General features: G+C 42.9%; 1 protein-coding gene and 1 long non-coding RNA gene across 8 annotated transcripts in view; one reads left to right on the top strand and one right to left on the bottom strand.

Annotated features, from left to right (window-relative positions):
- Positions 1–2,490: 2,490 nt before the first annotated feature.
- Positions 2,491–5,213, bottom strand: LOC134172127 (uncharacterized). The gene is made up of 2 exons (XR_009967844.1): positions 5,111–5,213; positions 2,491–3,633 (listed from the first exon to the last, which is right to left on the bottom strand). It is a non-coding gene; the product is annotated as an uncharacterized LOC134172127 (long non-coding RNA).
- Positions 5,214–5,871: 658 nt separating this feature from the next.
- Positions 5,872–23,975, top strand: part of DUSP16 (dual specificity phosphatase 16) — a 67,507-nt gene continuing 49,403 nt past the window's right edge. For 2 of the 7 annotated variants that reach the window (XM_062634966.1, XM_062634962.1), the window contains exons 1-3: positions 6,212–6,319; positions 19,819–19,940; positions 20,933–20,987. The gene's annotated coding sequence lies outside the window, so the exon portion shown is untranslated. Of the gene's footprint in view, positions 6,015–6,173; positions 6,320–19,818; positions 19,941–20,932; positions 20,988–23,975 lie in introns of those variants that run through there. The other 5 variants (XM_062634965.1, XM_062634969.1, XM_062634967.1 and 2 more) reach the window with 5 other exon arrangements.

Below are 23,975 nucleotides of genomic sequence, written 5' to 3'. Positions count from 1 at the left end.
TTAAATATTTTTTCTTTAGATACAGAGAAAAGTGAGAAAAGTTACTAGTTAAGTTTCTCAGTTGCTGTAGATTTGTCTGAACTTGCTGTTTCTTGAGAACAGTATTTCATTATTCTGTTTCCTGATGACAACATGTTATTATGCTCCTTTTCTGTAAATAATACTTATTATGATCTCCAATTTCAAATGTTTTCTCAAAACTTAATCTTGCTGCTTCACACTGAAGTGGTTTGACTATCAAAATAGTCACTTTTTTTTTCTGTTGAAGATGATTCTGATTGATCAAAAGCCCCTAAGCTTCATATGCCCATCTATGGAACCAGAAATTTTTATTACTTCTTCCTTTGTATTTTATCCTTGTCTTCTGTTGTCTATCTCACTTACAGACTTTTGTGTGTATGTGTGTCTAATTGCAAACTAAGCCAACAAACTTTTGTACAAGTGCTTAATTTTATTAAATGTCCCTGCTCAGGTTAACTAAAAAAAGTTACAATTTCTTTCAAGAGATGGAGAGGGAGAAGGATGACTTAGTAGTTAGATTCAGGATTTAAGGGAGTTCTCCGATCTGCAACTGGCTTGCTATACTAACCTGAATAAGCTACTTTATCTCAGTAACTCAGTCTTACACCAATAAAACATGGTATCCTCTGTCCCATGAAAGACTTACAAAAGTAATGGGTTCTCAGAAACTATAGCGACAGGGATCATGTAAATTCGTGTTGAGTAATGGATAGAGGATTTATGATTTAAGGAAAGCAGATAGCTGACAATCTCCTTCTATTTTTTTCTGTACTTTCTACTATTCTAGTTCCTGTAATTCTCCTTTTCCACTGCTCCAAATCATCCACTGTTGTCTTACAGAGAGCAGGAATATTGCTCCATCTTGTCTTACATTTCTCCTGGCATAAGAACCTATATCTGCATTGAACCTAGACTTCTCTGCTTGCATACTAACTCCGGCCTGTTTGACATGCAATGAATATGACAGTGCTGGAGAAGCTATAGGGAAGTAGTGGTATGAAAACTACCTGTAGCAACAGACTAGTGAGGCTATTCTCATTTCAGCATTCTCTAAAGGAGTAGAACTTCCCAAGGTCTGATACAAACAAGAAGAGAAGAATGGGGAGACAGTAATTGTTCTCAACTCACTGTTTTCCCTCGAGCATTGCTACTCTGCAGCCTGTGTCTCTGATGCCTGCACTTCTCACCACTCAAATTCCCCCTCTCCAGACTGAACTCTGTGATCTCCCACTGAACTCTGTGATCTCCATCTGCAAACTTTTCTCTCTTCTGATCTTTCTCAACGCTCAGTCCTACATCTTCTATTCCTACCAGTTTCCAAATCCTCATGTTCCCATTGCTGCTCTCCCACAAACCTGCACTGCTACTCCTGCCGTACCCTGCTTTTTATGCCGACAAAGCTAGTAGTATCTAAAAATGCTATGAATGTTTCAATGTGGGTGCCTCGGCAACACTTCTATTTTTAAATACCCTGAAGAGTTGTCAGTAGCAGTTACGTCTGGTACAGCAGTCTGCTCTGAAAGCAGATTAGGCCAAACTACCCACTGCCCCTGAAGCTGTCCATGAAAAAAAGGTCATCCCCTCACTTCCCATCTGCTGACTTGGGTTTCCCCTAATCCATTTCAGCCATCCAAAACAAACCAGTTCAGCTGACATCTACTATTTAAACTTCTTAAGCTACTCCAGTCGTCTTTGGCCAAAACAAATTTGGGAGGGATTGCATGAGCAGCTTGCGGGTAGGTAGGAGAGGCGATAACCTTTGGCAGAAGATAGGTGTGACAGTGACTGAGAGCTGTCTGGGAATGGTAACCTCGTCAACAACCTCGCTTCAGCCCATGGTGGAAGTGAGCACCCACAAGGGGATTTTAAATCATGGTAAATTCTGTTCTTTAAGTTCAGTTCTCTCTGATTTCGCAAGAGGTTCCTCTGGCAAACCACTCCTTTCCACTGTGCAGAAAACATGATGACGTTACTCAGGCTGCCATTCATCTTTCCCCTGTTTAATCACTGCTAACTGATTAACCAAGTGAAGTGCCACCAAATCCACTAGTTGGAAAAGGAACAGAAAGCTCTGCTAGCTTTTATGAATAGAGACAGAGAAACCTTTGTAAACAAGGTGCATGACCTCCAGTTTTTGAAAGTAATCACCTATTCCTTCTCCCCAGCCCCCCAGCAATAGGAGCAGTGACGGGTGACACACAGCTGCTCCTGGCAGAAGCAGTATGTGTACTGGCAGGAGGACATGGGAACATGTTAAAGTTCGAGCGCTGTTGCATAGCCTGCTGGATAGACACCACAATGTCTTTTGCCCTTGTTTTACCCCATATAGACACTTCAGGTCTTATCTCATGAGCTTGATAAGGAGGCACAAGAAAGGGAGGCTAACATTAACTCTTTCGGTACCGTTTTGGCAAAAAGGGGCAGTGAGCGCTGAGGAAAAAAAAAAAAAAAAGAATCACTGGGCAGAAATGTAGCAAGATAGATTTCATAGAATGGACAGACCTTTGGGAACCTGGGGAGGAAAGGTCAGCAGCCAGGGACACGCACAAAGCCAGGCAGCCCCTCTCCCAGATGGTTCAGGAGTTCACCAAGCTAAAGCCTGACTCTCTCCCTGTTCCATGCATGCAGTTCAGATCATTTCCAGGAGCCTGCTGTGCAAATGGTAGGGAGGAAAAAAGCTTTCAAGGAAAAAAATTAAGCTGGAGTTAGACTGACATGCAGAGGAGTTACTGCTCCTTGATGAGTGACCACCTGCCAGCTGAGGCATGTCAGCTGCCAACACACGCACGCCTTGCCCATTGCAAACAGGAGGTAAAGGACACAGACACTAATCTCAGTGAAGTGAGGTCAGATGCTGCTGTGTTTGAGTCCTCCAGGCTCCTTCTGTTTGTGTCTTCAGGTTAACAACAAACTTGTGCAGTTTCACCCTGCGATGGTCTCCCAGATCAGACTCCCAGCACAAGCTCAAGCTGAATATATAAAGTTATTCTTAGTAATAACTTCAGCCTGCAGGAGTAAATTGTGGTATCACAGGGGTTTAGTCGCACCTTTTATTACATCAGGAAAAAGAAATTGCCTGACTCTGTGTTGTGGTTTAAGCCCAGCCAGCTTACAGGACACTCTATGTTAAAAAAGCTTTAACTTGCTCTCCTAGACTTTTTTGTATACAAATTTCTTCAGCTAAAAACAAAAATATTCCAAAATGGTCACAACTATTTTTTATTCCAACAGCTCTACAGTGAGGAAACTTTTTCAGTGTCCCAGTTAAAAAAAAAAAAAATAAAATAAGAAAAGTTACATAAGGTGTTAGTGAGTTGAGGTGACAAAAGGGAAACTCAAATGCCTTTCCTTCTCACCACGCACCCTCTCCACTGCTCCCCACTTCCCTTTGTGAGGATAACCGTGCTGGAACTATTTGTTCCTGCACTTCTTTGGTCTGAATAAGCTAGGGCACTGGCTGTCACCTTGAGTTTCTCTGGCACACTCTCCTCTGGTCCCCTTCATCGAAATGGGTCAGTTGTAGTTCCGCTAACCAGCAGTTGACTGTGCACACTTTCAATACTCTGGGCACTTTGGGGATCTGCGGAAGGTTTCTTCAGGGCAGCTGGTTAACTGAAACAGAAAGTTAAAACTGCTTTTTACCTTCTACAAGACTGACATATGCAAAATAGTGAACATACCAGCATAAGTTGCATTACCACAGTTTCTTCATTGCTTTTGGTCTTTCCTTCATCATTGCCTTAGGGAGACTGGGCTTCTCTTAGGAATTCTCTCTCCCCTGCACATTCTGCACTCCCTTGCAGAGGATGTGACTGTTCTGAAGTGCCAACAAGGCTTCCTCATGGGAGACAACTCGCAACTCCTTAGCACCAGGCCCTTCATCAAGGTTGTTCTTGGTCAATTTTGCCAGAACAGAGCCCAGCACTGTAAAATTTGTTCGAGCTCTCTGCTTTCTGACATACGAACCACACAAACCATTTTAATGTGGGTGATAGCTGCGTGCCTTTCCCAAAGCACTTAGTTTTAAGAGACAGCCACCATGAGTGTAAGGAGCCATGCAATTAATCCTCTTTCGCATGCTGTCTTCCAAGGGTTTGTGTTACAGGGATTCAAAAGCCAGCAGAGGTGACTGGCTGGAGTTTGAATTCAGCCATGTAAGACATCCCGCATACTCAGCAGCGCTGGCAGGCTCCCTGTAGTGAGTGTGATGTCTCTGGGGGAGAAAGAAGGCTGCAGAATATTCTGGTGTACCTGGAAGAGGAATGTGTAAGAAAGGCAGGACCCACCAAACCCCTGAAGGATGCACCTTGCTAGTTATCATTGGTACTAGCCAGAAGAGATAGGTGTTAGATAAAAATAATTTCCTATCTGTTTAGACTAAACTTGCACTTTCCTCAAGCTATTAGTTTCAGATTTTTTTTTATTATTTTCTTTAACAAGGTTATTTAAAGGCCTTATAGCATAGCAGCCTTCCAGCACATAAAAGGACCCTACAAGAAATCTGGCATATGGTGACAGGACAAGGGGGAATGGATTTAAACTGCCAGAGGGGAGATTTAGATTAGACATTAGGGTTTCCCAGAGAATCTGTGGCTGCCCCATCCCTGGCAGTGTTCAAGCCCAGGCTGGACAGGGCTTGGAGCAACCTGGTCTAGTGGAAGGTGTCCCTGCCCGTGGCAGGGGTTTGATCTAGATGGTCTCTAAGGTTCCTCCTAACCCAACCAGTGTGTGATTTTACAAAAGCATGAAGACCCCCAGTGTGCAATGTAGCCCACAGGCCTCTGCCCACACCACCACCTCCACAAGAGGACCTGACACCCTAGAACTGCAATGGCTCTGCACCAGGTAACACAGCGCTACTTTAAAAGACAGAACCAGCATTTATGGAGCCACCTGGAGCGCTCGCTGTAGCACCCAGAACAACCCGGCTGGGCCCGCGCACGAGCGCAGGCCGCGTCTCGGCGGAACGGGCCGCTAAAACGAGGCGGCCCCCGCGGACAGAGCACGGGAGAGGCGAGGCCCGCGGCCGGGCAGCGAGGGCAGGGCCGGCGGAGCCTGCCTCCCGGCCGGGCGAACAACGGAGAAGGACCGCGGCGGCGGCCCGGTTGAATCGCTCCGCGGCCCCGGCTCCTCCCAGGGGCCGTCCCGGCGGCTGCAGCTGGGGACCGGGGGCTGCGGCCGTGTGTCGTCCCCGTCCCCCCCCCGGTGACAGCGTGGTGCGGCATGAGACCCCCCCCCAAGCCACCGCCTCCCGCCGCCGGGGCTGCGCGGCGGCTGCTGCTGCCTCGGTGTCCCCGCAGGGATCCTCGCTCCTCCTCTTTCTCCTTCACCCTCTCCCCCCACCTTCACCCCCCGGCTGAGTTCATTCACTGGGATTGGTTTCAAATGACGCCATCGCTTTATTTTTACACCAATGACCTCATCCCTGCAGCTTGAAGTTTACTGACCAGCAAAACTCTTTTCTCTCGTTCGCTCCCCTCCTTGTGCCTGCCTGCTCTGCCCGTTTGTTCCTAAACGTTTGAGCCCTCCGGGGAAACAGAAGGCTTAAAAAAAGCCCCAAAACCAAACACAAAAAAAACACCCCGAACCCCACGATTTTCTCCCCCCTCCCGATCTTTTCAGTGTGTGTGTGTGTGTCCCATCACTGTCCCCTTTTAATTTTCTCAAGCCATCTTGGGGGGGAGGGGGAAAGAAGAAGGAGAGGGAGGGGGGGGAAGCTCCAAATGTTTCCTTTTTCTTCTGCTCTCCCCTCCCACCTTCACGCTTCCCCCTCTTAAAAAAAAAAAGAGACGAATATAGTTTTGGTGTTCTTTTTATTTTTTTTTTAATTGCTGTTCTTTTTTATTATTATTATTATAATTGAAGAAGAAGGAAAAAGGAGCTTCCCCAGCGGCTGGAAGGAGACAAAGTTGTTTCAGGCGGCAGCGGCGAGGCTGGTGGCAACAACTTTTATCCCCGCCGAGGGGATGGACAGGCACACAGGGGGTGAAACAGTAAGTGCCGGGAAGAGCGCAAGGACCCCTCGCCCCGGGCCGCCCCGTGGAAGGCAGCCCGGGAGGGGGGCGAGGGGCGCGGGGGGTGGTGCGAGCCGAGCCGGGCCGGACCGGGCGGAGAGGAGGAGGAGGGAGGTGGGAGGTGAGGGAGAGGCGGTCGGCAAGAGCCAGCCCTCCCTCCATGTGTCCCTCCCTCCCTCCTCCCGCATGCCCTTCCCTGCCAGCCCCTCACCTCCGGAGGAGAGCGCCCGCACCAGACAGGTCGCTGCCCCGGCCCGGGCGGGCTCCTGCCGCCTCCGCAGGTGGTAAGGCACCGGGGTGACAGGGAGTGGGGTACGGGACGGGGACGGTGCCGGCACCGGCGGGCCGCCCGCTCCACGCTCCCCCTACCTGCTGCGGGGCGGCCGGCACCCTGCTGCTGTCCGCGGGGGCTCCTGCCTCCTCGTCCGTTCCCTCGTCACCTCCCGATAGCCACCTGCCTCTCCTCGTAGAGGCAGGGGAAAGGGGGAGAAAGCTGGGCGCGTTTTGTGGGTGGAAGGGAGGCAGCTCGCCGCGGGAAGGGATGAGCAGCAGCTTTCTCCAGCGCGCCCCGAAACCGGCTGCGGGGGATGTTTGGGGAGGCTCCTGATAAGCCGTGGGTGCGCGCCTGCCTTTCTAAACTTAGTAAACAGCGCTGGCTCCGAACAGGCTTTCCACTGCTTAAAATGCGAGAGGATGCTTTAAAGCCCCGAAGGGCTCCCCAAGAAATGTTGGAAGTTGTGTCGTTCAACTTGGAAAACGTTTAAATTGAGGCAGTTGACAAAATGGAGGGCTGCCGGGGAGTCCAGGAGTGAAGCAAATTGCAAATTGTTAACCTGGTGCTGCGCTCACGTAAACTCATAACTCGGTGGCTGGTGCCAGGACGCGGCCTGACAGATAACCCGCTCCTGACTTCGTTTTTTTTCCCCCCATAGAAGCTGCAGGGATGAGGAGCTGAGTGTGCATCCGTGCATCCTGAACAAGGTGTATGGGATGTGCCTATTGCAAAGCCTGACCAATGGTAGGATTTTTCAGTGGCCAAAACCAATTTGATTAGATGTCAGTTGGGAAGGTGTTCTTTTAGAACACAAAAGCCAGGAGAATTTGCTTTCTCTTATTGTCATTTCAGCTGGTTGAAACAGAAAATCGATATTCTGGTTTTCCTTCAAGTGAAGGGTGTAGTCATAGGGACCTGTATTGTCTGACCTCTGACTAACTTTTTTTGTTCAAACATTCGGTGTATACCCAGCAGAATAAATAGATCTGTGTTAGTTTTGAAAGCTAAAAGCAGATTGAACTGTTTATCCTTGTAAGGATGTGTGTTGGGGTTCTTAAAAGAGAAAAACCCAAAACCCCCAAATGATTTTGTAATCCTTGCTTTGAGATTTATGCTATTCCTGGCAGCATGTGGTTTGGTAGATACAGCGTTTACGAAGTCACTACTGACCAAACAGGAGTTGGTTTAGACTTTTGTGTTTTGAGGGGAGGTGGAAAAATAGTAAGTCTTAATTTCTTTTTATGGTGTTCATCCCACTGCCTGTTGGAGATTGAAGCATTCATCACAGTTGTTTATGTTGGTTGTCTGGGGGTTTCTATTTGAATGTGGAGCAAGTATGCAACAGGGGGAGTGTACATGTATTTTTAGCTTTAATTTCTAATGACAAAAGATACAAAGAATACTGATGCTCAAAGGTAAATCCTGCATTTACTGAGTATGCTTATTAATATTTTTTAGGAAGGAATCTATAAAAATGCCTGAGGTATGATAAATTCTGGTCGTTATGCTTGTTTAATACAACAGTGCTTCAGTATACCTTAATGCACAATTTCAAAGTTTTTTATTAAATGAACACATAAGGAAAAGCAGCAGAGAAGGTGTCAGTTCCTGTGCTAATTGGAGGTGCTAGCTGTAAAATGCTTGTATGGTTTAATACATGTGCAAAGGTCCAGAAAGCCCAACCAAGCATTAAAAACCTCAGCATGTTGGATAAAGATACATAAATACATTCCTGTTCCAGTAGCTCTGGTCTGGTTAGCTATCTAAGCAGATACAAGGGAACAAAATCACACCAGAATACTGCTGTAGAAGAAAGTGAGCTCAATTCATCTTTGTTTCTGTAAAACGCATGCTCTTATTTCAGTGAAGGCAACTAGCCTGGCAAGGCTGTTTCCTTTTTAACTAGAATAGCTTCAACTGTCCGTAGGAACGGTATCGACAGAAGCTGTGCAGGAATGTGTTAAATGGATTTTGCTAGGAACTCCATCTCCCAAGCCAGCCCCAGCTCCTCTGGGGTCGTGCCAGCCCTCAGTCCGTGGGAGGAGTTCTGGTTGTATCTGCCATGTGCACCTTCCTTGGCAAAATGACTACCCTGGGAGCCCGGTGCTTCCTTTGCTTTCACAGCCAGCAGCTGGAGACAGGGTGAGTGAAGTCATATGGAGTTACTGGAGACTGGATGATGGGACAGGTCAGCCACTCTTGTGCCTTTAAGGTAAGATTCTTGTAGGCCTTCAGAAGCCCTCGAAGGGCAAATTCAGGCTCTCTTCTAGACCCCTGTAAGAAATGCCAAACAGACAGGTTAGCATTGGTCTTCAAGTGTGGTCTGCTCCAAGGCATTGTGCATTAAGAGCTACATGTGGGGTTAAGAGCCTTATTCAGTCACCTGTCTTCTCAAAGTTTGATGCCTTAATCCCAGACCTGTTCGGGAATATTCACTGTTTTCAAAATGGAGATTTTCTAAGAAATATAGTAAACACAGCATTTTTTCACTCAGGAAAAAGTAGGCAGGGTGATAGTTTTCACTTTATAGTACGTCTGTTGAATTTTCCTTTCCTGTAAGAGCAGTCAGGAAAGCATCATAGATATTCTTCAAGTGCTGAAAATCCTTAACAGCCATATGGCTTGGAGTAGTTACTGTTGAAGGATGAGGTGTGGAAGGATTGGCACATCCCTTTCTTTTTGTTTCACTTCTAGGAAGAAACATGGGTTTGGCCTGTGAATCCTGTGACTGTGTCCCTACTGATGTGTTGTTATGTTGATCAAGTGATTAAACATTTCTTGCAGTTTTGTAATATTTTATGCATGGTTGTGTAGTGGTACAGCCATGATTATTTAAGAAGAATTGTCAAGAAGCTGTCTTTCTGGGTGATAGAGATGTAGCTGTGTCCTTGATGCGTTGAATGGTGTGTTCACTTTGCCTACAGTTCCTTAAGGATTGCTTCCAGATTTTGTGTAATGATATGGAAGGTTTCTGTAGAATATTTCAAATGTCAGTAACTATTTATGATATTAGTATTGATAAGGTTTCTCTGACTTACTTGGTGTCCCCCTTCATAAACAAAGGGTCATTCTTTAGGGCTGTTGATTGCATATGTGGCCTCTACTTTCTGCATGAATCAAAAGCCATAGGTGATGGATAGCCAGGTGATGTGTATCAGGCTGTCTGGACTAAAGTCATTAATTGACTGAAGACCAAGAGTCATTTGCGTGAAGGTGAGCACTGTAACTTCAGGCTACTTCCTCGTCATTATTTGGGAGACCCTGTCCTCGGTGTTTTCTTTATCACTAGTTTAATAGTAGTACCACCCTGATACCAAAGCTAATTGAGATGAAACTGGCTCTGCAGTAGAGCCTGTGGCTAGAGGCTGAGATGCCCTGTACTACTGCAGTGTCGCTACATACAGCTATGGCAACAGGGAAGTTCATATTGCCACTTCTCTGCTTTGCCAGACCTGATCTTTAGATTGGTATTAGCTTAACAGCTCCAAATAGGAAATCTCCATTATAGTTATTGTGTAACTTCCCATAACACCTGAAGGAAGCCAAAAATACACATTTAATGGTAAAATTTGGCATCTTAACTTCTGGGTTTCCATAGTTTTAATCTGAGCAGTTCTCTGTTTGCTTATGGATAGGGCCTGTTGGCAGCTGTCACAGTCTCCAGTGGAGATGATGTTGGCCACCAGCGAATTACTATTTCTTAGCGATCAAAGAAAATTGGTGTGTAGGGTGTATGTATGGAGGGCGAGAGGGAAGATGGTCATGAGTTCAAGGCCTTGTGTTTCCTTTTGCTGCGCTATGTGGTCTGCTGCTGAGCCAAGACTGACCTAGTCGGAGCTGGCTCTGGGAAGGCTGGCAGCTTTCCATGTTGTGTCCCTACGAGATGCTCTGGCAGCTGAAGAAGACCCCAAAATTAATAATTGGGCAGGGTAGGAGAGTATTGCCTCAGTGACTGGAGGTTTCCTGGGGCTGTGGGGATGCAGTGATCTCTTCTGCCACAGGCCTTCCCAAGCTCCTGTGCTGCTGTTTTTCTGTACTTGCACTTTCTGAAGCTGTAACATTTGTGCTGTGTGAATATATGAAAGGAACTGCTGAAACAAGGTTCTTCTTTGAGAGGAAGTCAGTTATCTCTGCTTTTTCTTGGTCGCAATACGAGCCATATGTCACTACAGCTTCTCTTTAGTGTATTCTTGCTACACATAGCAAAATTAGTTCCAAGTTTTTATCCTGTTTCTCATGAGCTAGGATCAGCTCCTTGGACAGACCTCCTCAGGTGAATCTGCAGTCTAGTTTGGTGTCAGACTTCTGTCAGGTGTTTAAGAAATAAAGATGCAGAAATGGATGTGTGCAGAGGCTTTTATTAGTTGAGGGTAGATGTAATTATTTTCCTCCCTAAGACCTTTTTACATGCTATTCAGGGTGATAGTCTGCTAAAATATTTTTCTTCATAAAATCATAACTGTGTTCCATTGCATTAGTTTGGCAGAAAACTCTGACACACAGTTTCTAATATCAAGACTGAAACAGCGTTGCCCATTTTCATTAAGCTACACTTGATTTTGCTTTACTATAATAATCTACAAATTCTGCGTGTTTATTGACTAAATGGTAGATTAATGGCTTGTACAAATGCTATCTTTTTAGACATCCTTGCCTGCTTGTCTAATGTTTTCTACATTACTGAAGGCATTGTGGGAGGCAAAAAGATGGGTCTGAGTGCATAATGTAGAAGCATTGGAATGAGAACTTTACAGAGAGTATAAAACGAGGAGGACAACAGAGACTAATTGTATGAAATTCCTTTTATGCACACGTTCTTGAGTTTGAATAACTAGTATGTATTCAGCCTGCTGGATTAGAAGGCTTTGGCTCTGCATGTGTAGCATAGATGTTGCTCTCAAAATAGGAAAGCAGCTCTCCCTTCCCCCACACTATTACGGATAAAATTGATTCGGTACTCTTTTGCTCCTGCTGCACCCCTAGTAAAGCTTAAAGGCTGCATAATTTGTAATGTCAGGGATATACACACCGCACTTCTAATAGCCTGAGTGCTGTTCTTGCTTCTCACTTGCCAGGCGTAAGAATCATTCACCCCAGACTTTGAACTCTCAACTCCAGTGTCAGGACTTCGGTTTCTACCTGCAAGATGGCGCTTGCAGGGGTGTAACTTTCTTGACAGTGCATATTTCGTTAAGTTTATACAGTCCCTTTAGCATGGAAGCTATTCGTCTTCTAAACACCAACTTCCAAATACATGCTCTTTTAAAGGGCTTCTGCCAGCATGCTGTCCTGCTGCTGAAACAAGCCTTAATTTCAAAGGTGGGTTGTAAGAACCAAGAATGTTTGCCTAAAGAACAGGCATGAGATTACTTTCAACTCATTGTATTAATGCTATCTGCAATAAGTACAGCGCATATCATCTATACAGTTCCCACAAGTATTTTGTTACAGGTGGGAACCTGCTTACGTGTTGGGATTGCATACCTTCGCAGCATTTTCTCTTACTTTCCAGCTCTGCTGTCCCTCACATGGAGTCTGTTTGAACTCTAGAAAACTGTGAGGGAAGAGAACTGGATGGGAGGAAACCTTGTATTATATGTCTATCTTCTAACTCTGTCATACGCAGAGGTGCCTTTCTAAAATAAAAGAATTTAGGTGGAGGCCTCTTAATAGGAACACTTGGGCAGCAAACAGAATAAACTTTAACTTGGTTTCAACAAAGATGCATAAAGCTTTGCCAGTTCTTATGCAAGGACAAAGAATATTCCAGAAAAAAAAGGTACAGCAGTAGTCTTAGTGTGTTGGGTTGACATGTTGTTAGGTCCAGGTAAATCTGAAAGAATAGACCAGATTGAATCCAGATTAGCAGGAGGCAATTTGTGTCACCACTTTAGTAGGGCTCCATCTGCCTGCCCCAGGACCCTGTGTGCAAGGCAGGTGTACTCCAAATTGAGGATAGGCTGTGAAAATCTCTCTTCCCATTTGTTATTTCAAATTCCCAAAAGCTCTTAAGCTTTACAGTGAGTGCTCTGAGGCCTTACTGAAGAGAAGTAATCCACACTGGCTGGTCTATAGGTTCATAGTCCTGATCTAGCTCATTGCAGGGATGTTTTACCAAATGACCTTCAGAGGTCCTTTCTAGCCCAAACTATTCTACAATTCTATGATCTTGGGAAGACATGGCAGCTGAAGGCAAACAGGCACTGTCGTAATGATGAGAGCCGGTAAACGTCATGTTCTCCTAGCTAGCAGTAGATTTATTTAGGGCATATTTAGGCAAAATAATAAAGCTGCTTGTACTTTCCTTTGCTTCCTTGTTTGTTTCCTGTTATTGTCTCCCGTTCTCATTTTGGTTTGCTTTTTCTTGCGTGTAACTTACCATCTGAATATGTATGTGATCTGTTTTTCCTGGTCAGTGGAGTGAGGTCTCTTGTCCAGCTGTTGAAAATACCCAACTTCTCATGGCTGAGAGGTTGTGCGCATGCTGTCAGCTTCTCAGTCATTCATTCTGATTGCTAGGTGATCCATGTTTGGATACCATCCAGCTGACAAAGCCTGTTTCCTCAGTGTGGCTCACTTCACCTGTCTGCTGTGATTTCCAAGTGGACCTATTTGAAGATGCCTGAAAAAATCTATTTATCCAGCCCAGGCACGATTGTATGAGTAGCCTGTTTGTCACCTATTTAATCTCAAAATGTTACTGAAAGAAAGTTAACTCCTTCAAGCATAAAATGTATGAAAAAAGAATAGTAATATAAGTCCAAATCTCCAAGATACTAGTCAGAACAGCAAAAGAAAGTATCAGAATACTAGTACTGTCATTGCAGTTTCCCAAGATACTCTTTCCATGAAGAGAGCCACATCTTCCCTGCCCATGGCAGGAGGTTTATAACTGGATGATCTTTAAGGTCCCTTCCAACCCAAACCATTCTATGATCTTTCTGCCCTCTTAAATTTACAAGGCTCCAATCTTTTCCTCCAACTGAGGCTTGCATGACTTGCCACCTCTCCTGCAGGTGTGACCTGTTCTGGAACGAGGAAATGTGTAGTGTCTTTTCCCTTCTGCCTCATGTGTGGTTAAACCTATAGAAAGCTGTGGAGGAAGCTCAGGCATGCTGTTCCTCCGACAGCCTTCTGCAACTACAAGCTATTAATGACCATTGCCTTTCATGGGCAAAAACAGTACTGGCAATTCCTTTGTGCACTTTATTTAATGGCGTAACAAGCAAGCACATTAGCTATTTTTATTCAAATGCCTAGATGTATGCCAGTATGGCAAAGTGGCTATGAAATGTCTGCATAGCTAAGTGAAAATACAGCTGCTGTTTAACACTAGGTCTTTTTCTTTAAGTTACAGGATTTTGAGGGGGTTCAGCCAATGATCATCTAATCTTTCTAATTGAGCTGTGGTGAGGATTTTCAAGATTTTGCATTAAAATAGGCAGAAAGTTCTTCTTAGTCATTGACTTTGTCTACTGTTTCAGCCAACAATAAGGAGGTAATGCAATAGGGGAGATGGGTGGGTGGGGAAGGAGGGACTGATTCAGGTTAAAGGTTCAGGTCTTGGCCTTTCAGGAAGCTTTGGGACTATCTCTTCGTACGTGCTGCTTAGTGGCAGGCACACAAAAAATGTTGAATACAGTGACCCTGTTAGCAAATGCTAGCTTAGAGAGAAGCTGTTGTTTTGGGAATTTTTAAAGGCTGCCAAGTCCTTCGATGGTGGTTTTTCCTCTTTTTTCTTTCCTTTCCCCTTTTCCTTGAAGCGTGAGTCCATCTACATTGGTAGAAAAATGTTTTTCATGGCTTGGTGTATAATTGAAAATGAAAATAAGGCAGTGTTGATTATTTAGATCTTTGAACATTTTGAAGCCAAGAATTTATCTTGCAGATTGTCTTGGGAGGGGTGTTGAGCATTTAGGGTTTTTGGTATATACATGCTCAGCAAATAGTCCTACCTCGGTATTGATGTGCATGGTCTTAAGTTCAATTTTGACTTAAAAAAAAAGACAAAAGGAAAACTTTAAGCATATGACAGATGTTAAAGGTCCTAAGAAAAAAAAAAAGAAAATCACTTAATATTGTGCTTTCCCTGACCTGGAACCTGACTGATACTGGAGTAGATATCCAGTGGTAGCATACTTTTAAATATCTTTGCTTAACTAAATAACAGAGTGTGCTTACAGAATTCTTCTTACTATAGCCACAAAAGTATGGCATTTCTACTAAGTGCTTAATATTTGGCCCAACTGGTGTTACTGCTTTTCAGTACAGTCAAACATGATTCTTATTTAGCTATAATCACCTGTTTTTTTCTGTTTATGTTGGCAAAATGAATCTACAAGTGTGACTTCCTCCTTGAAAGGTCCCTCCCTTTAACAGTCAATTGTTATACATCAAAACATAGCTGGAGAAGTCTACCTATTGGTAGAAAATAGCATTACTTTGTTGGACAGGTGGAGTGGGATGGGCATCAAGTTGATCAGCCGCTTTGGGACATGATGAAGGTGAAGTAATTAAACACCAGTATATAATCATGTCTTTTAGCTTCTCCACTGGCAGTAAAATGGGCTTCCCTAAATTCAGATTTCTGCAGAATATGTTCTGATTTGGGTTTAAATGGTTAACTTGAAATGCAGTGCTGTGCTTTTGATGTTCATGGACAGAGCTGTGATCCTTGTGCTTTTACTCAAAACGGGGTTACATTGTGCTACAATGGAAAAATATTCAGGCTTATCACTTTCTGGAGCTGAAGTTTCAAACGGTATCTCCAGTTTCAAATGCTGTGTGGTATTAGGGGCAACTGTCATTGTGAAAATACTAGTAAAGGGAGATGTGTGTAAGGAACAGAGCTGGAGAGAGAGAAAGAATGGGGAATAATAGAAAAGGAGAGGTATTGATCAAATGTTGGAAAAATATACCCATATGGGCTAAATAAAGGAGGGAAGACTAAGAGAATAGAGTCAACAGGAGTGGGAAGTATTTTTTGAAAGGAAGAAAGAAGTTCTCCATTAGTTGCACATAAAAACGAGCCTTTTAAACCACAGAAAACAGATCTAAAGTGACAAGAGGGCAGGATCATTCCACTTTTCCTAGTAATACAAACTTTGTAGGTAGTAGATAGCAAAAGAGGTTTTTTCTATGTGTTTGAGGAAAAGCCTTTCAACAGGCTGTCTAAATGAAGTCAAATGACAAGTTACAGGAAGTACAGGGAAAGGTGTAGCTTCTAGTGAGTTCACTGGAAATGCTGCATGTAGAAAATATCTTCTGAAGATTGTTAAACACTAATGAGTTAAGTGTTTTGTCCTTCTGAGTCTGTATTTTGGTTTATAATTGGTGTAACTGAAGATCTTAAAAACTAGAGTCTTAAACTCGATCTTAAAACCTAGAAATGATGGATTGGAATATGTGGCAGCTGTTGAGAGAATAATATTGCGTGGGTTTGTGTATTTGGTCTTTATCGCTAGACATTTGTAAATATTTAAGAATGAGTTGATTTCAAAACCTTGCACTATAGACCATGTCTTCATGTTGGACATCTATAAGGGTCAGACAGTTAAGCTTCAAATGGCATACTTCTGAGTCCACATTGATATATCTTTCAATGCAGCTGAGAAGGTGGGAGGGAGCAAGGAAAATAATCTGTCTAAACACTTCTGTTGTGAGTTGCTATTTTTCTTCATGCTGTTACTAATTTATTTTTGGCTTTTTTAAAATCTGGCATGTTTGTAGTTATTCTAAATGGAAGAGAACCTTTTATCTTAAAAAAAAAAAAACAAACCCAAACTTGGCAAATTTTGTGTTTGCTTCTAGAATACGTCAGTTCGAGAGCCTCATGTTCTCTAACTACATTGCAGGTACAGATGTGCCAACTTCCCCTGCTGTTTCTCTTCTAACATTTTTGTGTTACATTATATGGTGCTGTTGGTGTGGGGGCTTTGTAAGTACAACTAATCAGTGCCATAAGAAGCTTTAACCTGAATACACAAAGCAGAAGAACAGTAGTCTAAAGGCTATTGACAAAGTGTTTTTTTCCAGCTGTGCTCATAGAAAAGGTTACTGAGTCCAGCTGCTTGACACAGTCCCTCTACCTCTGGCTGCTGCCCTGGCTCTGCTCTTAGGGTAGCTTTTATGACTGTTCTTGACTTGAGGCCAAGACAGAGAATGAACTCACAAGTAGATTATTCTGCTGTTTGAGCTAACCTGTTTGTGCTTTATTTGAAGCAGACCAGAAATTCATCATGCTATTTGCTCCATAGGATCAAGGTGGTTGTTCACTCCATTCCAGACCTTAAATTACTTGCTTTTTTGACATACAGACAAACCTTAAAAGTAGAATACTCTGTAGACTATCCTCTCCTTTCTTCTGTGTTCCTCCCAACTTGCTATTACGCTTGTTGTCCAAAAGAAATAGGTTCAGTAGCAGTAAAAGTGAAATGGGAGATCATTAGCATGGATCCACTGAAACTGATGGATCTGTCTCAGGTTAGTACAACACAGTGTACGTTTCTGTGGCAGGTAACACAAAATGCTCACAGTTACTGTGATTCTTGTCTTCCCAGCCACTGTCATTGCAAACTCACTCTTTTAATGGCTCCGAGGATCCCACAGTGAGCCAGATCAGGGAACTAGAAATGGCTGAGAATTGTTTGGATGTGGTTTGTTTATGTGTTTGTTTATTCTGCTTTTGTAGTTAGTTTATGACTGGTTTAGCTCTTTGAATCAGCTCACTGAATTAACATATGAGCTGGCATAAGGGACACGATTGCTTTCTGGTAGCCATGAGTTAGCGTATTTTAAGCTGCCATGGAGTGTAGCCCCTCAGTCTGCCCTATTGGTTTGATGCGTATATGTGTGTGAGGCTCTGAAACAGCAGTTCTTGGAGCAGCCAGAGGCATGATGGGCTCTGCCCCCTGTTCGTGTGACTGGCTGTTGAGGGGGTAGGAATGGGTTTTGTGGTTTAGTAGCCAGGCATGCTGCAGCAAAAGAATTTCCTCTTGTTCCAGAGAACTTCCTTTTGCTCTTGTTTGGGGGTTTCCTGTGCTTGGCCAACAAGCCAAGTCTTGTGTTGAAGTTACCCATGTTCTGCAGTGCAGGTAAGCCTGTTGCAGTCCATGGCAACCTGAAAGTAATTGAAACTCGGAAGAATTCTTTTCCAAGCTTGTCTTCTGAAGAGACAGCAAGAGGTATGTTCATAACATGGATCTACACGCTAGAAGCTAAAGCTGGAACTGTCAATCCAGGATAAAATACTGATTGCTGTTTGTTTGGCACTCTGCATTCAAGGTGACTTGGCTTGACTTCCAGGAGCTCCAAGAGCTTTGCTTTGTGCTTCATTGGAAACTTTTATTTGTCTGCCACCTGACAAGTTCAGAACTTGAGTTCTGTCAGGGTTCTTTTTTTTTTTTTAGAGCAGGACATATACGTGTGCTTGTTTTTCTATGAATACATCCACATACAAACTGTGTATCTATACATACATGAACATGCCCAGATGTATATATGCATCATACTCTGTCCAGAGCAGATTATTATCTTATAAAGCTTTCATTCAAAGTGATTTATTTATGTTTCCTATGGTAAGAAAAGCAATTAATTAGCTAGCAAAGCAAAACAACCTTGCAGATTAAGCTACATCTAGGTATAATGAATTGGGAAGATCTGGATACATGGTCTTCACAGAACACTTAGTACATGGTTTTAGTGGTTATAGCTATCTCAAGTAGGTAGAAAACTTTTGTCCAATCCATAGCTTATAGTGTATCTGGTTTGAATATGGTTGTGATTTATAGTTGTGATCATTAATTGGTCTTTCAAGGAAATTGAAATGAAAACCTCATCCCTTTCTTCTTAAAACTTGGAATAATTTCTTTTCATTTTACCAAATAAGTATGATATAAAAATCTCTTTTCTGCCTTCCCCCTTGTCCTTGTATTAATTTAGATTGTACCGGTGTCTTCAGAGTTGTTGTACAGAACTCTTCTTTTGCTCACTTTTTAATTGCTTGTCATCTCTGCCCACTGCTCTGGGGGAGGTGTCGATTAAAGCTGTAACTCAGTTTAGTACTCCCATTCCTCTTTAGGCAGTATTTCTAACTTCTTTTTAATTAGAAGACTGTATTTTTTGCATACTTTTGATCTCAATATCATTTGGGTTTTTTAAATGTTCTTTACATTTACTGTGAGTAATAGTATGCTGATGGAAGGATCATCTTCTTGGGGTCCTGCCTAATTTAAAAGACTTCTGCTGGTTCAGCTGGAGCTCTGCAGAGCTCCTGTCACTGTATGGCTGTCTGCATTGATGAAATGCAGTGGCATCCACGCTGGAAGAGATGGTGTTGCAGGAGATCATTTATAGGGCAGGTGGGAATCCAGAGCATCCTACTGATGGAACTGTTGTCCCCACAGCATGTTAGTGCTAGCCTTGTTACTGATGGGACTTTGTCAGCTGAGAGCTTTTGTCATCCAGGGAAGAGACTTTTTTTCCATGCAGACCTGAGTTTTGCTGACTTGCACAGCAACTGAAGTAGCTTGTCTGTCGACACAGCTCTCTCATTCAGCCAGGTGCAAAGCTAAAGAATTAACCTAAAAAGTGGTTAATTTCCAGTGACTTAATCCAATATTGTTTCTGTCAGGCATCAGTTTGTCTTTTTTAACTCCTCTGCTACTCCTCTGAGGTTTTTTCGTCGCCTCCTCAGTGGTGGGGAATGGATGTGTGCATATAGTTGTAAATAGGTTTATTATGAAATTTATATTCCTTGGAATTTTTTGTTATAGACTACAAAATGACCTTTCTAGTGAGTCTACATAAACTTCCTTTAAACTGTTAAGCTGATATGCTCCAAGACGCATGGGCATTTACATTTAATGGTGAGTTTGGGTCTGATGGATAAGAGTGGTTCTCTTTCCTTGTTTCTTATCTTATGCTCCTTTTTTTGCCTAGCATCAGGTCTGCAAGAGCTTCTGTGTGGCTAATGTTAAAAAAGTTCTTCTAGTACTGAAGTTCACTGATTTTTATTTATTTTTCTTTCTTTGTCTTTTTTCCTGTCACCTATAGCATGTTTCACAAACACTTTCTACCTGTGCTGGAGTAGCTTGCTTTAATGAGCATTATATATTTCTGTTTTCTGCTCAGCCCTTACATTCTTCAATTTCTTCATAAATCTTGAGGACACGATGGCTTACTGTTAGCAAAAGAAGAGAAGAAAAAACTTTTAGTAACCATGTCAGTCAGTAGAAGTAGTAGTAGTTAATCTTGAACTTATCTTTTGACAGCATCCTGTGTGGGAGAGGCTTTTCCAAAGAAATCTATTCTTGCTTTCTCAGCTGTTATTATCTAGTGGCTGGTATCAAATTTAATTGCACTCTTCCATTTTTGTGCACCAGCTCTTAGGATTTTTCTCTTTATTTTGATACATTCTCTGATTTGATAACTCTGCTCTTCTGAAGTTCTTGTTGTTCTTTTTTCCCCCGATCTGCTGTCACTTATTCTGCTTTCTGTTTCTTTACCCAGGCTTGGATTCACATTTTTCAGAGGTATGCTCATTTGGCCTTTGCAACCCCACGAAAATGTTACCATTTGAACATAATGACTCTTTTCTTCCCTGGCTTCCTGTTCCCTTTCCTTGTGAAGTGGTATGTATACCTTCCGCAACTTTCAGACTCAGCTGGGAGCTAAACATGCAGCTTTTCATTTCCTCTCTCTTCTTGAATTGAGGATCTTTTGGACCACCGGTGTCTTAATGGCCGTTTCTGAAGTGTAACGGTGTGGTGCTAGTTTTGGTAGGATTCCTTCCATGAGTGTGGTGAGCTCTGTTGTATTGTGGCCACCATCATTTAGCCGTGAACTAATGCAAACAGTAAAACTGGCTTTCTGACATAGTACTAAGATCACTCTTAAGTGAAGAGCAGGGGAAAAGCTTAGATTTTTGTTGCCAGGTAAAGAACAAGCATGGAATGAAAAATGTCCCTTGGCATGTCCTGCTGTGGTTCAAAGGCTAAATTGAAATGTAGATTCTCCTTCATCAAATTAAATTCCTCTTGATTTTGACATAGTATTCCCTTTACTTCCTTCTCTAAACAGAATTGACTTGACTCTTCCCCCTTTTCCACAGTAACTGTATGATTCTTTGTTTAGTTTGTAGGAATTGCGACAGCTCTGATGTTTTCCTGTATTAAAGATGCCGATTTGTAGTAATTTCTTCCTCCTTTCTGTTGTTCCTTTCTTCCTTCCAACAGCCCCATGCAGACTCTTTTGGGGCTTGTTTGGTGTGTTTTTATTTTCCCCTAGGAAAAGACTTTCTGTATCAGTCTTCATGGCAACTTACGGTTCCTTATATACAGCGTGCTTCAGTTGACTTCAAAAGTAATGCCAGTGCAATTTTACCAACTAAAAGAGTAAGGAAGGCTGGACCGTTAGTAGAGTGTGTTCTCTGCTTTTCCATCAGCTGTCTTCCCTTCATTTGGGAAGCATGATTCTCTACATTCCTTCCTGATAGGTTTCCATTTTGAAATACAATCTGTCCGGAATGCCGTGGCGTCTCTGCAAGCACAAAATTTGTTATGAAACACTTAAGCACAGAGAAATTGTTATCAAAATACTTGTTTCTTCAGTATTTTTTGTTAAGGTCACTGTTGTGAAATGGAATGATCAACAACTGTTACTCCAGAAGTAGAGAAAAGGTATTGGAGATTGCATCTTTTTTTTCTTCTAAGAACAGTGCTGTCTTGAGACCCAGTTACTCAAAACCAAGTTGTAATGAAAATATACTAAAATCCTCAGCTTTAGCTTGGTTATATCAAATACTTGGTAGAACTCCAAAGTGGTAAATAACTTGGTTATTTTCTTTATGGAGTACTAATCTTGTTTGCTTTGGCATCTAAAACCAAAGTTGCAGCTTATTTTTACTTAATGCACGCTTTTTTTAGAGTATCCCTTCCATACAGTAATACAGGTATTTATTACAGAGCCCAGGAGGCCAGTCGCAGACCAGAGATTCTGCTGTGCTTGGTGGTCCCAGAGGCAGAGAGGAGTAGTTTTCACCTAGGCAATTCTGGTCAACAGAATAGGCTTGGTACTGGTACAAAAGTCCTTGTAGACATTGTGACAAAATAGTAGTTTTGAGACAGTGTTCAGAAGGAGTATGAAATAGGCGAGGATCTCATCTCCTATGACTTAAGAAGAAAATAAAGATGCATCTGGTCAAAGGAACAGGTCTGGAAAATTACATTTACTGCAGTGTTCCTTGTAGGTGTGAGTGGCATAGTCAAGGCCAAAGGAAATGCTACTGTGCTACTAGCAAGAAGAGATTGTGTGCATAGGAGAGTGGTTTTAATCCGTTTACGCTGTTTAAATTGTTTTAATACCAAGTGGGAAAATGGGCAGGATACAACCCTAGCTTTGATACAGAAGTCTAGGGAAAAATCCATCATGAAATAAAGTAAGGTGATGGGAAAAGGCAGTGCAAAAAGGGGGGCATCTTGGTGGTAGCAGGTTTTTGAGTTCCTTCATGAGGGTATTAGAAATTATCTAAACATGCATTGACTTGATTTATAGGTGAAGCCATTAGCTAGTGATGTGTTTTTCTAGATTGGCCATCAGTTAATCATAGTTTCTTTCTATAGCTGTTTTTATTCCAGTGGGTGGTGGTTAAAATCTAGAAGAAGGTGTAGTGATCTCAGGTTGCTTGTCTTTAAAGTTACTTCCGTTAATGGCAAGGATTTGTTTTTGTTGGTGACTGCCAAAAGTGTCGTGCACAAGATGACATCTTCAAAGTAAGTCTTAAACAAACAAAGACACCTTTCTCTTGTAACTTCTGGTGTTAATTCCTGTCTTTCTACTTGTACTCTTGAGACCATGTTGCAAGCAGTGGTAGTTTACTTAATACATGATTAGGTTTGCAGTGGAGGTTTTAACAGAGCTAAATTTTGAGAGAGCAATCGTAAGGCAAGATGAGGTGTCAAAGTAATGGGTTTACACGTGGTGGTTCCTGACAGTTTGCAAAACACAGTTCATGTAAACTTGTCTCTGCTCCAGCAAGACACATCCCTTTGACCACTGTTGTTACTGTGTTCTCTGTGAATTTAGTGAAGTAGTGCATATGTGCGTTAAATTGAGATTTGTTTTAGGGTGAGTTTGGGGGTTTTTTTTGAGTCTCAAAGCTACAGCAAATTGACAGCTTTTCTGATTGAATTTTCAGGTGCTAATATGTAACGCTGGGTTTTCACTAAACTGTTAGTATAGGATGCCACTAATTCTTTTATCTTTTAATGTGGCTGTCAACCTCAAACAGTTCAGCTCTGTTTACAGTTTTATAACGGATTAAGTAACTTACCTCTGGATTAAAAAATTAAAATCAAAATGGAATTGATCATGATAATAATATAAATACAGCAACAAAATTACTAGGCCTTTCAGGAGTCTTAATTTCATGTTCTTTATGGTTTAGTTGAAACCTGTGAAGCATAATACATGGCCCAGAGTTGTTGTTCTCCTTCATAACTGTTTAATTTAAAGGTTTTTTTTAATTGTTATGAGACAATGATGATTCCTGTCTCTCTAAACTTGACGGCAGTGTTACCTCCAGGCTCTTTGCACACTGGCTGCTCTCTCTGTAAAGTTCTGAACTCTTCTGCCATGATGGGTGCAACACACCATACCTGCTTCTGGCATCGAATGGATTTTGCAAGTTTGTGTGTGTCTGAAACTATTGGTAATCTTAATTACTGGGTTCAGACATGAAACTTGTTCTTCAGAAAAGCTTTCTTGTGAATAAACCTGAATGCATTTAAATGTCTGAAAGAGCAAGGGTTGGGTGGAGCACCATGGGAATTGCCTTTAGCTCTGCTGGATGGTTAGACAGTCTGTGAAAGGCCCCAGGAGGATTTGATCATGCCTTAAAAATACTAAAAGAAGGTACGCATATTTAGATTATTAGTCTTGTCCTCTGTCATCATTTATTCCTAAAAAGAAACATAAAATCATTAGGGTTGGAAAGGACCTTAAGATCATCTAGTTCCAACCCCCCTGCCATGGGCAGGGACACCTTACGCTAAACCGTATCACCCAAGGCCTCGTCCACCCTGGTCTTGAACACTGCCAGGGATGGAGCATTCACAACCTCCCTGGGTAACCTATTCCAGTGCCTCACCACCCTAACAGGAAAGAATTTCCTTCTTATATCCAACCTAAACTTCCCCTGTTTAAGTTTTAACCCATTACCCCTTGTCCTGTCACTACAGTCTCTAATGAAGAGTCCCTCTCCAGCATCCCCATAGGCCCCTCTTCAGATACTGGAAGGCTGCTATGAGGTCTCCACGCAGCCTTCTCTTCTCCAGGCTGAACAGCCCCAACTTTCTCAGCCTGTCTTCATACGGGAGGTCCTCCAGTCCCCTGATCATCCTCGTGGCCCTCCTCTGGACCTGTTCCAACAGCTCCATGTCCTTTTTATGTTGCGGACACCAGAACTGCACATAATACTCCAGGTGAGGTGTCACAAGAGCAGAGTAGAGGGGCAGGATCACCTCCTTCGACCTTCTGGTCACGCTCCTTTTGATGCAGCCCAGGATACGGTTGGCTTTCTGGGCTGCAAGCGCACACTGAAGCCAGCTCATGTTCATTTTCTCATTGACCAGCACCCCCAAGTTCTTCTCCGCAGGGCTGCTCTGAAT

Source organism: Pezoporus occidentalis, unplaced genomic scaffold, assembly GCF_034315485.1.
Source record: "Pezoporus occidentalis ecotype Australia unplaced genomic scaffold, CSIRO_AGI_Poc_V1 ctg44, whole genome shotgun sequence".
NCBI classification, from domain to species: Eukaryota; Metazoa; Chordata; class Aves; order Psittaciformes; family Psittacidae; genus Pezoporus; species Pezoporus occidentalis.
The sequence above is the reverse complement of the archived record's forward strand: the minus strand, read 5'-3'. Positions and strand labels throughout refer to the sequence as shown.